General features: G+C 45.9%; 1 protein-coding gene across 4 annotated transcripts in view; it reads left to right on the plus strand.

The window, feature by feature from the left end:
* COL24A1 (collagen type XXIV alpha 1 chain) overlaps nucleotides 1–15,734 on the plus strand; it is an 808,926-nt gene that overhangs the window by 770,441 nt on the left and 22,751 nt on the right. The window lies entirely within an intron of this gene.

A 15,734-nucleotide genomic window follows, 5' to 3' on the forward strand; every position in this document is an offset into this window, starting at 1 on the left:
TCGACCATTACCCACACAAACTCTGGAAGCGACAATAGCACTTATTCCAAAGCCGGGAAAAGACCCCCTGCAGTGTGGTAGTTACAGACCTATCTCACTGATAAACGTAGACGTCAAGATATTTACCAAAATTCTTGCATCCAGACTTAAAGACCTCCTTCCCAACATAATACACCTAGACCAATCCAGATTCATGCCAGGCAGGGAGGCGAAAAAAAAAACACCACTAAATTTCTAAACCTTGTGCACTGGTCACAACGACACGACACTCCAAGCGCCCTCCTAGCCATAGACGCCGAAAAGGCTTTTGATATGGTGGACTGGTCCTTCATGTTAACAACAATAAGTGAACTGGGATTCGGGCTTAGATGGATTGACTGTCTGACAGCGATATATTCCACCCCAACAGCTAGACTACAAATAAACAGGCAACTATCTACACCACTCAAAATAACAAACGGTACTCGACAGGGCTGCCCACTTTCACCCCTGCTCTTCATCCTGACACTAGAGCCTTTTCTACAAGGCATTAGGGACAATCCAGCAATCCAGGGAATAAAAATACAAAGATACAGAATATAAAGTATCAGCTTTTGCTGATGACATCCTATTCTCAATCACAGATCCTCTCCAGACCATCCCACATATAATCCAAGAAATGCAGGAGTATGGGACAATCTCCAATTTCCAAGCCAATCTCACCAAATGTGAACTACTCCCCATACAAACGACGCGAGATATGGACACACAACTCCGAGACAAATTTCACTTTGCTTGGGCTCCAATTTCAATAAAATACCTAGGAATACATATCCCATGAAAATTGTCCCAAGCAATCTAAACTTCCCGCCCCTACTAACAAACATAATTAATGACCTAAAAAATGGCGTAAACCTTGCTATCGATGGTTCAGTAGACTGAACATCTTAAAAATGGACATACTTCCACGCATTCTTTACTTATTACAAACTCTCCCTATACTTACCCTCTTCTTACGAACCCCTGACAGGAAAGAGGCATTGGACTCCCTAACATAGAGATCTCCCACAAAGCTATTCACTTAACGAGACTATACGAATGGACAAAAAACAATCCGACCCAACAATGGGTCTCCATAGAAGAAGCCTCCTTGAAGGTCCCCATTTCCACAATCCCATGGCACAAAAATGGACTTGCACAGCTACTGCACAAGCAACACCCAACAATTACTGCCACCCTGAAAACATGGTCCAAAGTAGCTCGCCAACAACACATAGCACCCTACCCCTCACCTCTATACCCACTTACACACAATCCTCTACTTCAAATCAGCGCCCCACACAGGATGAAACGATTAAGCAAGACAAAATCCTACCTACAACTGCGAGACGTCACACAAGGCGACACGGTCAAGGACATAAAAACCTTACTCCCGTCCTCCACTGTAATGAAAATATACCCCAACACGCAGGATTCAGCTAAACAGAAGACAACACAGAGGGGAGATACGTCTACTGGACCTTAGAGTGGCCGGACTCAACGTAAATAGGAGAAGTACAGAGTCAGGAACAATCCAAGGTCAAGGGCACAAAGAGCGTAAACTAGGACTAGCCGGGGTCTGGTACACAGTAAACAGCAAGCCGGCAAACAAAACAGATAAGGATAAAGAAATAACGTAGACAGAAAACAAAGCCAAGGTCAAGTACAAAGGAACACAACTGAACACAACAAGCGCTAAAGGGAACTGAAACAGAAACCACGATAGGGCAAGGAACCAAGGGAAAAAGGTGAGTATAAATAACTAAACATCTACTTTGATTGGTCCTTGTCATCTCTACGTCCCCAAAAGGTAAGTGTATGGGGAGTGTGGCATGACAGGGACCAATGGGAGGCCTTTTCCAATTTAGGCTCCCACTGTCCCTTTAAGAGCATGCCTGAGACCCACGGCGCGCTCTTAGAGTCAGGCGGAACACGTGACCGCTTCTCGCGGTCACTGCCCGCCTTCCTGTTCCTGCCTTTAGATGAGCCGCGCGCGGCTCGTGCAGCAGCAGGACTGCACGCGGCTCGAACAGAGGACCCCGGCCGGCCCCTGGAAAGGGTAAGTACTGCTACATTCACCCTCTCAAGCACCCATCACTTATTTCACAAATATGTCACTTTACTCGTACCATTTCACTACTCCCGAAGGATGCAAGGGTTATCACGTTGTTTGAACAACTGTGCCAGTCACACTCAATCAAGAAAAAAACCCTATCCACGATGTATAAACTTCTCCAACTTATCCAAAGAGCAAACTCAAACTCTTCCAGCCTTCACAAGCAAATGGTCGTCAGAGTTACCATTGTCACTTTCCAACTTACAATGGCATCGTGTCTTCATTAGGGCCCACACAACGTCATCGAACCTAACAACACAAGAGAGTAACTACAAGAGGTTAACCCGCTGGCACTTTACTCCGGCAAAACTAAGCCAGATACATAAGAGCTTCAAAGATGAATGCTGGCGATGCACACAACGAATAGCACACTCATCCCACATGTGGTGGTTCTGCCCGATTATATCCAAATACTGGAAACGTATACACATTCTGAAACAAATAATAACAGGCATACAATATCCTTTTGCTCCAGAACACATGCTATTCCTACTAACACCTCCCAAATGCTCAAAGAAACAAAACTCTACTTTGCTCACACATTTACTAATAGCTGCCAACCAACTTATTCTGATCCACTGGAAACACACCATGGCCCCACCAGTCAGGGAGTAGAAAACATAAGACAAATGGAAGAAATTACCTTCTCCAAATCTAAAAAACATGATTAAATACACCCAAACTTGGCGGCAGTGGACTATGTTCTTAGCGAAAGAAAGTCCCATCTAGAAAAACAACACCCATGAGGTATACACAGAAGACTGAACTAACACCCATTATAGCGACCTCGCTGCTAGAGACACATGGTTAGCCTGAACTGTTGCTGCTGGTTATCTACTATTGTTATTGTTAATTGTTTAGCAAAATAACTGTTGTCACCTATTGATCGCAAAATTACTATCACTAAAACAGTCATACCTTTCAAGCGTCATGTATCTGATGGAGTTGGTGTTGGAGGGAAACTCAAAGGATGCAGCTATAAGAAAACACATACTCTATGCTAATCTCTTTATCTAATTTATGCTTTCTTCTTTCAAGTAAATCATTATCCCCAAAAAGGGGGCAAGTCTGTCCAAAGAATTGGAAGGCCAGCCTGGCATCAGTGTCCCTATGTATCACAGTGTCAGTGTCCCCATGTCGCCCAGTCCCCTAGTCTCCCAGTGTCCACATGTCTCAGTGTGTCCCGTGTCACTAAGATACTAGGGGACACTGAGAGACATTTAGACACAGTGAGACATGAGGACACTGAGAGACATGGGGGCACTGAGACACTTGGGGACACTGAGAGACATGGGGGCACTTGTGGATACAGACATGGGGAAACTGGGAGAAATGGAGACACGGGGGCACAGACATTTGGGGACACTGGGAGAAATGGGGTCACTGACACTAGGGACACAGAGACATGGGGACACAGAGACTGGGAGACATGGGGACACAGACATTTGGGGAAACTAAGACACTAGGAACACTGAGAGACATGGGAACACAGACACTGGGAGACTATGAGACACTGAGACATTAGGGACACTGGCTGGGAGGCATGGGGACACAGACACTTGGGGTCACTGGGAGACATGGGGCACTTGTGGACATAGACATGGGGACACTGGGAGACATGGGGACACAGACATTTGAGGACACTGGGAGCTGGGAGACATGGGGACACAGAGACATGGGGACACAGACACTGGGAGACATGGGGACACTGAGACACTAGTGACACTGGCTGGGAGACATAGGGACACTGGGAGACATGGGGACGCTGAGACACTGGCTGGGAGACATGAGGACACTGGGAGACGTGGGGACACTGGGATACATGGGGACAATAAGAGACATGGGGACCATAAGAGACATGGGGACAATAAGAGACATGGAGACAGACACTGGGAGACTAGGGGACACTGAGACACTAGGGACACTGGCTGGGAGACATGGGGACACTAGGAGACATGGAGACACTGTGTCCCTAGTGTCTCCATGTCCCAATGTGTCTACCTATGTCTCACAGCGTCCCCATGTCTCCTAGTGTCTCAGTGTACCCATGTCTCCCAGTAGAAAAAAAGTATATTGTCGCACTCATTCACAACAATAAAACACAGGGTGCTACTGAGCATAGGTCAGCAAAGAACCCCAAGGAATATATGCAAATAGAAAAAATCCCAGGCACTCACTGTGATTGTTCTCCAGGCGGATTTATTGCAACGTTTTGACCTATTCAGGTCTTTATCAAGCTTGATAAAGACCTGAATAGGTTGAAACGTTGCAATAAATCTGCCTGGAGAACAATCACAGTGAGTGCCTGGGATTTTTTCTATTCCCATGTCTCCCAGTGTCCCCTAGTGTCTCAGTGTCCCCATGTCTCCTTGCTGCCTTTCCCCCAACCTTCACATACCTGAGCTGTAGTCTGTCTCTGCAGGCTGGGAGCTGCTGTCTGGACTCTCTGTGCTGTGTAGCTGCTCCCCCGCGGTTAAGTGAGTAGAGAGAGGCAGAGAGATGCTGTAAGTTCCTATCCCTGCCTCTCTCCATATACCGGTGCTGGTATTGCAAAGTAATCTACGTTGCATTTGTATTGCTGGTATTACTGCAATGCCGTCACGGCCAGGCAGCCTCAAATACCAGCTGTACCTTAAAATACCAGTCAGGTGGCAAATCTAATAGTAGTGTGTAAGAAAAAGGAAAAAAGTTAAAAAAATATATATATATATTTTTTAAATGGGCCTATTCTATGGGTCTTGGCCTGGAGCTGCAGCTCCATCAGCCCCTATGTTAATCCGGCCTTGCTACTGTCACTCTAAGCATAACCATTGACTGTAATGTATCTTATTTGTAAACCAATTTTTAAAAAAAAGTATTTTTTAGAAATATAAAACAGAAAATTGGCATGTGCGTATGTATTCACCCTCTTTGTTATGAAGCACATAAAAAGCTCTGGTGCAACCAATAACCTTCAGAAGTCACATAATTAGTGAAATGTGTGCAATCTAAGTGTCACATGATCTGTCATTACATATACACACCTTTTTTTAAAGGCCCCAGAGGCTGCTACACCTAAGTAAGAGGCACCACTAACCAAACACTGCCATGAAGACCAGGGAACTCTCCAAACAAGTAAGGGAAATGTTGTTGAGAAGTACAAGTCAGGGTTAGGTTATAAAAAAATATCCAAATCTTTGATGATCCCCATGAGCACCATCAAATCTATTATAACCAAATGGAAAGAACATGGCACAACAGCAAACCTGCCAAGAGACGGCCGCCCACCAAAACTCACAGACCGGGCAAGGAGGACATTAATCAGAGAGGCAGCACAGACACCTAAGGTAACCCTGGAGGAGCTGCAGAGTTCCACAGCAGAGACTGGAGTATCTTATTGGCAGAGTGGCCAGAAGAAAGCCATTACTTTCAGCAAAAAACAAAATGGCAAGTTTTGAGTTTGCAAAAAGGCATGTGGGAGACTCCCAAAATGTTGGAGGAAGGTGTTCTGGTCTGATGAGACTAAAATTGAACTTTTCGGCCATCAAAGAAAACGCTATGTCTGGCGCAAACCCAACACATCACATCACCCAAAGAACACCATCCCCACAGTGAAACATGGTGGTGGCAGAATCATGCTGTGGGGATGTTTTTTAGCAGCCGGGACTGGGAAACTGGTCATAGTTGAAGGAAAGATGGATGGTGCTAAATACAGGGATATTCTTGAGCAAAACCTGTACCATTCTGTGCGTGATTTGAGGCTAGGACGGAGGTACACCTTCCAGCAGGACAATGACCCCAAACACACTGCTAAAGCAACACTTGAGTGGTTTTAGGGGAAACATGTAAATGTGTTGGAATGGCCTAGTCAAAGCCCGGACCTCAATCTGTGGTTAGACTTAAAGATTGCTGTTCACAAACGCAAACCAGCCAAAGTGAAGGAGCTGGAGCAGTTTTGCAAGGAATGGGCAAAAATCCCAGTGGTAAGATGTGGCAAGCTCATAGAGACTTATCCAAAGCTACTTGGAGCTGTGATTGCCGCAAAAGGTGGCTTTACAAAGTATTGACTTTAGAGGGGTGAATAGTTATGCACATTGACTTTTTCTGTTATGTTATCCTATTAATTGTTTGCTTCACAATCCAAAAAAAAAAATCTTCAAAGTTGTGGGCATGTTCTGTCAATTAAATGATGCAAATCCTCAAACAATCCATGTTAATTCCAGGTTGTGAGGCAACAAAACACGCACAAAAAATGCCAAGGGGGTGAATACTTTTTCAAGGCACTGTATGTAACAAGGAGTAATAAGCCAAATGGCTAATGATTTAGGTAAATTAGAAAAATGGTCAGAGTTGTGGCAGCTGACATTTAATGTGGATAAGTGCAAGATAATGCATCTTGGACATAAAACCCAAGGGCAGAGTATAGAACATTTGATAGAGTCCTAACCTCAACATCTGAGGAAAGGGATTTAGGGGTGATAATTTCTGATGACTTAAAGGTAGGCAGACAATGTAATAGAGCAGCAGGAAATGCTAGCAGAATGCTTGGTTGTATAGGGAGAGGTATTAGCAGTAGAAAGAGGGAAGTGCTCATGCCATTGTACAGAACACTGGTGAGACCTCACTTGGAGTACTGTACACAGTACTGGAGACCGTATCTTCAGAAGGACATTGATACTTTAGAGAGAGTTCAGAGAAGGGCTACTAAACTGGTTCATGGATTGCAGGATAAAACTTACCAGGAAAGGTTAAAGGATCTTAACATGTATACTCATTAGTTCATGTTCCCGCAACCCCAGGCGTCTCTTTCACACCTTTAATTCTCTTCTTCGCCCTGCTGTGGCCACCCCCAAAACTAACCTTACTGCTGATAACTTCGCATGTTACTTCACTGACAAGATTGAACAGCTAAGGAAAGAATTCTCCCCTCCTTGCCTTTCTGTTTCTCAATCACACATAGATCATGCCTTTCCTACCCTTCAGACATTCTCCCCAGCTACTGACCAAGAGGTGGCTGCTCTTCTTTGCTCCTCTCGCCCCACCACTTGCCCGCTCGATCCTGTCCCATCTCACCTTATTAGATCTCTCTCCACTTGTCTCGTGCCTTCTCTAACACACATCTTCAACTGCTCGCTCTCCTCTGGCATCGTCCCTGCTGACCTTAAACATGCCACTGTAGTACCTATACTAAAAAAACCATCCCTCGACCCATCCACCCCCTCTAACTACCGTCCCATATCCCTGCTCCCTTTTTCCTCAAAGCTTCTGGAAAGACTTGTCTTTACCCGTGTGTCTCATTTCCTCAATTCCAACTCTCTCCTTGACCCTCTTCAATCTGGCTTCCGCCCTCTCCACTCTACAGAGACTGCCCTTATCAAAGTTACTAACGACCTAATCGCAGCTAAATCCAAAGGCCACTACTCCATACTAATTCTTCTTGACCTCTCAGCGGCCTTTGACACCGTTGATCATGCTCTCCTTCTTCAAACTCTTCAATCGCTTGGTCTCTGTGACTCTGTCCTCTCGTGGTTTTCCTCCTATCTCTCCCAACGCTCATTCAGTGTCTCCATTTCTAATGATACCTCCTCCCCTTGCCCTGTCTCGGTTGGAGTTCCCCAAGGCTCCGTCCTTGGTCCCCTTCTATTTTCTCTTTATACTGCCTCTCTTGGCAAACTTATTACCTCTTTTGGATTTCACTACCACCTGTACGCTGATGACACCCAGCTATATCTCTCCTCCCCGGACCTCTCCCCTGCCGTCCTGCAACGTGTCACTGCTTGCCTTTCTTCCATCTCTGACTGGATGTCCTCCCGCTTTCTGAAACTCAATCTCTCAAAAACTGAGCTCCTTGTCTTTCCTCCTCCTAATACTGATCCTCCTCTTTCGCTCTCCCTCCAAGTTTGTGGTACCAACATCAGTCCATCCTTGCAAGCGCGCTGTCTTGGCGTCATACTTGACTCTGGTCTCACCTTTGAGCCTCACATCCAGCATGTTGCCAAATCCTGTAGATTCCATCTTAAAAACATAGCCCGCATCCGCCCCTTTCTTGCACCAGATACTACCAAGGAGCTTGTCCATGCTCTAGTAATTTCCCGCATGGATTATTGTAACCCTCTCCTGATTGGTCTCCCCAATAGCCGTACTGCACCCTTACAGTCCGTAATGAATGCTGCTGCTAGATTGATTTTCCTCTCTAGTCGTTTCTCTCACACCTCACCCCTCTGCCAGTCCTTACATTGGCTTCCTGTATGCTATAGGAGTCAATTCAAGGTACTAACTCACACCTATAAAGCACTGAACAACTCTAGCCCCTCTTATATCTCCTCACAGATCCATAGGTATGTCCCTTCTCGGTCTCTCCGTTCTGCCCGTGACCACCTCCTGTCCGTTGTCCGCACTCGTACGGCCAACTCGCGCTTGCAGGACTTCTCGCGGGCGGCTCCCTTCCTATGGAATAGCCTGCCTACCGCCATCAGACTCTCCCCTAGTCTTGCATCTTTTAAGAAGTGCCTTAAAACCCATCTCTTTAGGAAAGCTTATGGCCTCCAAGACTAACCCTTACCTCTTGCCCTCTCCTGAAGGGCAGCCCACCTTATTTGATTGTAAATTCCTGTCCTAATGTGTTTTACACCCCACCTCCTATAGAATGTAAGCTCGTTTGAGCAGGGTCCTCTTCAACCTATTGTTCCTGTAAGTTTATTTGTAATTGTCCGATTTATATTTAAATCCCCCTCTCATAATATTGTAAAGCGCTACGGAATCTGTTGGCGCTATATAAATGGCAATAATAAATAAATAAAAATAAATAAATATAGCTTGGAGGAAAGACGAGACAGGGGGGATATGATAGAAACATTTAAATACATAAAGGGAATCAACACAGTAAAGGAGGAGACTATATTTCAAAGAATAAAAACTACCACAACAAGAGGACATAGTCTTAAAGGGGCACTATAGTCACCAGAACAACTACAGCTTATTGAATTTGTTCTGGTGAGCAGAATCATTACCTTCAGGCTTTTTGCTGTAAACATTGTCTTTTCAGAGAAAATGCAGTGTTTACATTACAGCCTAGTGATAACGTCACTGGCCACTCCTCAGATGGCTGTGAGAGATCCTTCCTGGGTGTGGCTGACTAAAATGCATCCAAACATTCAGTATCTCCTCCCTCTGCATGCAGACACTGAACTTTCCTCATAGAGATTCATTGATTCAATTCATCTCTATGAGGAGATGCTGACTGGCCAGGGCTGTGTTTGAATCATGCTGGCTCTGCCCCTGATCTGCCTCCTTGTCAGTCTCAGCCAATCCTATGGGGATCCGGCTACCACTTCTGATGGTGTCAGCAGACAGCTTGTTTTTCTGAGGCAAACAGCATGCAGAGTTACAGGTCCAGGCTTGAATACAGTAAGATTTTGCTATATTTATGGAAGCATGAGGGGCACGGGGGTGGGGGGTGGGGGGCTTGATGGTGGTTTTAACACTATAAGGTCAGGAATACATGTTTGTGTTCCTGACCCTATAGTGATCCTTTAAATTAGAGGGTAGTGGATTCATGGAGTAACCTTCCAGCTGAAGTGGTAGAGGTTAACACAGTAAAGGAGTTAAGGCATGCGTGGGATAGGCATGAGACTATCCTAACTATAAGATAATGCCAGGGACTAATGAAAGTATTTAGAAAATTGGGCAGACTAGATGGGCTGAATGGATCTGCCGTCACATTCTATGTTTCTATGTTTAAGTCTTCCTTTACTCTCCAATAGTAACAATTTGGTTTACAATAAACAATTTACAATTTGTTTCAGAGAAAATGCAGTGTTTACATTACAGCCTAGGGGGAGTCTCTGGAAAAAAAGATAAGTTAAAAATGTTTATTTTTAGGTGTACCGAACCTCATGTACTTTGTGAAGTATGTTCGTTCGCACACTCCCGAAATACTAGAGGCTTGTGTGATTATAGCCCGTTTGCATAGTATGCTCGTCGTACTCTCCCGAAATCCCAGCAGATCTTGTTTAAAGGACCACTATAGTGCCAGGAAAACATACTCGTTTTCCTGGCACTATAGTGCCCTGAGGGTGCCCCCACCCTCAGGGTCCCACTCCCGCCGGGCTGGATGGAGAGGAAGGGGTTAAACACGTACCTTTATCCAGCGCCGGGCTCCCTCGGTGCTGGAGACTCTCCTCCTCCTTTCTCCGTCATCGGCTGAATGTGCATGCGCGACAAGAGCGCGCTCGCATTCAGCCAGTCTCATAGGAAAGCATTCTCAATTCTTTCCTATGGACGCTGGCATCTTCTCACTGTGAAAATCACAGTGAGAAGTGCGGAAGCACCTCTAGCGGCTGTCAATGAGACAGCCACTAGAGGCTGGATTAACCCATTTGTAAACATCGCAGTTTCTCTGAAACTGCTATGTTTACAGCAGAAAGGGTTAATCCTAGGTGGACCTGGCACCCAGACCACTTCATCAAGCTGAAGTGGTCTGGGTGCCTATAATGGTCCTTTAACCCCTTAAGGACACATGACATGTGTGACATGTCATGATTCCATTTTATTCCAGAAGTTTGGTCCTTAAGGGGTTAAAATCAAGCCCTGCTTCGTTCACATACCCAAACATCTGTCAAGACTTGACAACAGGAATGTCTTATTATGGCCAGATGGCCCACTTATATACACAGACCCCCAGCATGGGTTCTCCAGCAGTAACATAGTAAAAACTCCCACAACACGCCCAGAGGTCTCTGTTTCTGAGAGATAATTGAGTGTACTTTGTTTAAACTAATTATCTCCCAGGCACTATAAAACATAAAATACCCCAAAATACATATAACATACATAGGAACCCCCACAAATATTATATCCCTGAATAGCCTGGATCTGAGCGCCCACCATATCCAAATAGCGCTCAGATCCCACAAACACAGCCGAATTGCCACCAGTGTGAAGTTTTGACCGACCACACACGTGGCGTCTGCCCAAATTCGTTCCAAAGAATCAGTGGTAGTGGTCTGTCACCTTCGGAAGTTCCAAAACGAACCAAAAGTCGAACTGTTCCCCTGGCTCATAGGTAGCAAATGTTCACCTGGTTCATGCGAACAATCCTACCTAACAGTGCTCTCCTGGCTTGTCGTGGAAGGAAGCAGGAGTTTGTACCAGATGACAGGTGTTCGCGGGGGTCAAGTGTCGGACTTAGAGTTCCAGACACTCGATGACCAAGTACTGCTGCCTGCTTTCAAAGACAATATGGCCGCCATTTTCCAGCGCACGTGTTGGCCACACAGAGAGAGCACTTAAGTTTGTGGTTTTCTTTGAAGTTAAATGAGCCAGGGGGGTGGTCAGTGTTCGGTAGATCAATCTACCGAATGCAGGGAAAAATAACTAGGACAAAAAAATATGGTGTTTTGTCACATTGCTGATGCGGCGTAGCCGCCTAGACCCGCAGGGTTGAAGGGCCAGGCTCCAGCACGGAAGACAGGGGTTATCCCCGGCGACCCTGTTCAGCAAGATGAGTGTATTGTGATCAGTCATTTAAAGTGAAGGGACAACCATAAAGATAGGGCTGCAGTTTCTTTAATGTCCATACAAGAGCCAAGCATTCTTTTCCCATGGTGGCATAGCTGACTTCCCTTGGTAAAGGCTTCCGGCTGAGATATGCCACCGAGTGCTCCATTCCGTCATCCCCCACTTGGCTTAAGACGGCTCCCAGCCTAAACATGGAGGCACCTATGTGGACAAGAAACTTTTTAGTATGGTTTGGGGCGGCCAACAAAGGTGCCTCACTTAGCGCTGACTTCAGACTTTAGAAGGCGACCTCACATTCCGGGGACCACACTGCATGTCTAGGGAGGGACCTTTCGGTCAGGTCAGTGAGGGGCTTGGTGAGGGCACTGTAATCAGGGACAAACTTGCAGTAAACCACGGTCCCTATATAAGCTAGCGCCTGCGTCTTAGTACGGGGTGGGGGCCAGTGGGCAATAGCCTCTACTTTGGCCCCTGCTGCCCAGAACCCAATCTATGGCTGAGATACTGTACCTCGGCCATACTGACATGGCACTTGTCTTGCTTCAATGTGAGCCCTGCTGCCTGAATTTGCACAAGTACCATAGATAAGTGCTGAAGGTGTCCCTCCCATGTGCGGCTGTAGATGGAGATGTCATCTAAATACGCACATGCAAAGTACTAAAATCCCTCTAAGAGCCTGTTGGCCATCTGCTGAAAGGTAGCTGGGCACTTTTCATCCCAAAAGATAACCTTAAACTGGTGACAAATGCTGACTTAGGGATAGATGTTGGCTCCAGGGGGATTTGCCAGTAACCCTTAAACAGATCTATGATGGTTAAGTAATTCTCCCTGGCCATATGATCTAGCAGCTTGTCTATCTGGGGCATGGGGTAGGCATCCATGACTGTCCTGTCAGTAAGTTTACGGTAGTCGATACACAAGCGAGTCGTACCATTTCGCTTAGGTACCAGCACTACCGGAGAAGCCCAAGGGCTCTGAGATGGCTCGATGACCCCTATTTTTAACATGTCTTAAATCTCTTTCAGCATGTTCTCCCTAACTGCTTCAGGGATACTGTAAGGCTGCTGCCATAAGGGGGTTTCTCCCTGGGTCTGTACTCGGTGGGCCGCAGCGGAGGTGTACCCACGTAGGGCAGAGAACATTTCCCTTCCCGACCGGAGCGGGTCTGGGCAGTGGTGGGGTGCTTTGCACTGGATAGGATGGCCTGAAGGGAATTCCATCCTGGTATTCATCAGCCAGTTTTGCTGCTTTCTCCATGGTTCCAGGCTCATGGTTTCTCATCCAGTCCCAGATCTCTGTAGGGGTATAGTCAAAGAACTGCTTTAGCAGTAGCAGTTGCATAGCATCATCCAAAGTGGTTGCCTGGCAGCCCTGCATCCAGTTCTTGGCTGCCCGTTGCATCCGGAAAGTCTTCCTGAGCCCCCGAAACTTTCTCCTATAGGCCTTCTGGTGTCACAGGGTACCGACCAAAAAATATCCTTTACCCGCTCGTAGTGATGTACCGTATTTTTCGCTCCATAAAACGCACCTAGTTTTTAGATGAGGAAAACAAGAAAAAAAATATTTAGAATCAAATGGTGTACTAAACTATTTAGTAAACTATATCATAATATTTCAACCATGTAAAGTGAACAGCAGTGAACAGTGGCATTAAGAACCATCACACACACACAGTGTGTTACACACACTGGCTGTTACACACACATAATGAGAGGCTTTTACACACACACACTCACTGGCTGTTAAATATACTAGTTGCTACACACATACCCACTGGTTATTACACACACATAGGCTATTACACACACTTACACACACACACTGGTTGTTACACACACTGGCTGTTTCACGCACACACATTTGTTATTACAAACACAGGCTATTATACACACACACACTCAATGGCTGTTACATACATACTAGCTATTACACTCACTCACTGGGTCATATATACACACTCACGGTTTCCTATCATTTCCTATCTCCATGCAAATCTCGTGATATGACATCAGGTATCCCAGCCTTCAGCTTTTAAAGAGCTGCCACGCTGCTCATCGATGCTCCCATCCCCTCTGAGCTGGACAAATTTCAATGAAACACCGGCACCACAGCAAACGGCTGGGTAAATGATTCACTCGGGCATTCAGCGAATGACCGGTGGGAGAGGGCTACTCTATGCTCCCACCTCCTGCCGGTCACCTAGACAGTTTTGGCTCCCCAGAGCCGGTGCGCCCTGCACACATTCGCTCCATAAGATGCACAGACATTTCCCCTTAGTTTTGAGGAGGAAAAAAGTGCGTCGTATGGAGCAAAAAATACGGTATATCAGAGTCATGTACTGCTCGGTAAGCCTTCGCTGCTCTGCCGGACAATTTGCTGCTCAGGATAGCTGCCCATTTGTGTCTGTCCTGGTCTTTCAGGGCACATTGCCTTTCAAAGTCCTGTAAGTAGGCATCTATGTCCATCTCCCCATCTACAAAGTATTTAAATGCAGCATACTTTACCTTCTTTCGCTGCCCTCCATTACTGGATCCCTATAGTGATTCTGTATCTCCTGGATACGTGTCCATTCTGGACTGCCATGCCGTCTGTGTTGCTGTGACTTGTTCCATGATCTGGACTACCAGCTCCTGTGGGGGATCTGGTCCCAGCAAACTGAGCCACCATCTCACATCTCTCTGGAACTCTGCCTCTTCTCTGCTCATTACCGCTGCATTGCTGGTTTGGTCACCCTCCATCAGTTTGGCTATAATCGCTACTTTCTTTTTGTTGCTTGTCGACCGACCCCAAGCTTCCAGAAGATCTTTCAACGTTGCTCGCTTGAGGCTTTCGCACTGCTGGGCCATTCACTGCTTTTCCTCTTTCTGTAGGTCCATTCGACTGTTAGATCCCACCACTGCCACCAACTGTAATGAACTTCATGAAGTACGTTCGTTCGCACACTCCCGAAATGCTAGAGGCTTGAGTGATTATAGCTAGTCTGCATAGTATGCTCGTTCGTACTCTCCCGAAATCCCAATAGATTGTGCTTAAAATCAAGCGCTGCCTCGTTCGCATACCCAAACATCAGTCAAGACTTGATAAGGGGAACAAAAGGAATGTTTTATTATGGCCAGATGGCCCACTTATATACACAGACTAGCAGTAACTTCTCCAGCAGTAACATAGTAAAATACTCCCACAACACGCCCAGGAGTCTCTGGGAGATAATTGAGTGTACTTTGCTTAAACAAATTATCTCCCAGGCACTAGAGGTACAAAATATAAAACATAAAGTACCCCAAAATACATATGACATACATAGGAACCCCCACAAATAATATATCCTCAGATAACCTGGATCTCAGCGCCCAACATATCTAAATAGCGCTCAGATCCCACAAACACAGCCGAATCGCCACCGGGGTGAAGTTTTGCCTGACCACACACACGTGACGTCTGCCCAAATTAGTTCCAGAGAATCAGTGGTAGCGGTCAGTCACCTTCAGGAGTTACAAAACTAACCAAAAGTTGAACGGTTCCCCTGGCTCATAAGTAGCGATTGTTCGCCTGGTTCGTGCGAACAATCCTACTTAACAGCGCTCTCCTGGCTTGTCATGGAAGGAATCAGGCATTCATACCAGATGACTGGTGTTCGCGGGGTCGAATGTCGGACTTAGTTCCAGACACTCAATGACCAAGTACCGCTGCCTGCTTTCGGGAGACAGCACACATGTTCTTTGGTTATATGAACGGTCGCCACACAAAGAGAGCACCTAAGTTTGTGGTTTTCTTTGAAGCTGAATGAGCCAGGGGGGCGGTTGATGTTCAGTAGATCAATCTACCGAACGCAGGGAAAAATAACGGGAACAAAGAAATATGTTTTTTTTGTCACAGGTTCTTATGAAAATAGGGGGGGAACCTAAATCAACCTGCAACTAGGACACTGTAGCTTTGGGAAGAAAGATTTGTTCCTTTAAGCATTATCTAAGATTGTGAATATGTGAACAAAAGTACTCATTGATTTAAAAAAAAAAAAAATTACTTTCAAAGACTTTTTGCCTCCTTAGGCTGTTCATTTAATGGGACACTATAATCACAAAAACAACTTTAGCTTAATGAA

This window comes from Pelobates fuscus, chromosome 7, assembly GCF_036172605.1.
Source record: "Pelobates fuscus isolate aPelFus1 chromosome 7, aPelFus1.pri, whole genome shotgun sequence".
Classification (NCBI taxonomy): domain Eukaryota; kingdom Metazoa; phylum Chordata; class Amphibia; order Anura; family Pelobatidae; genus Pelobates; species Pelobates fuscus.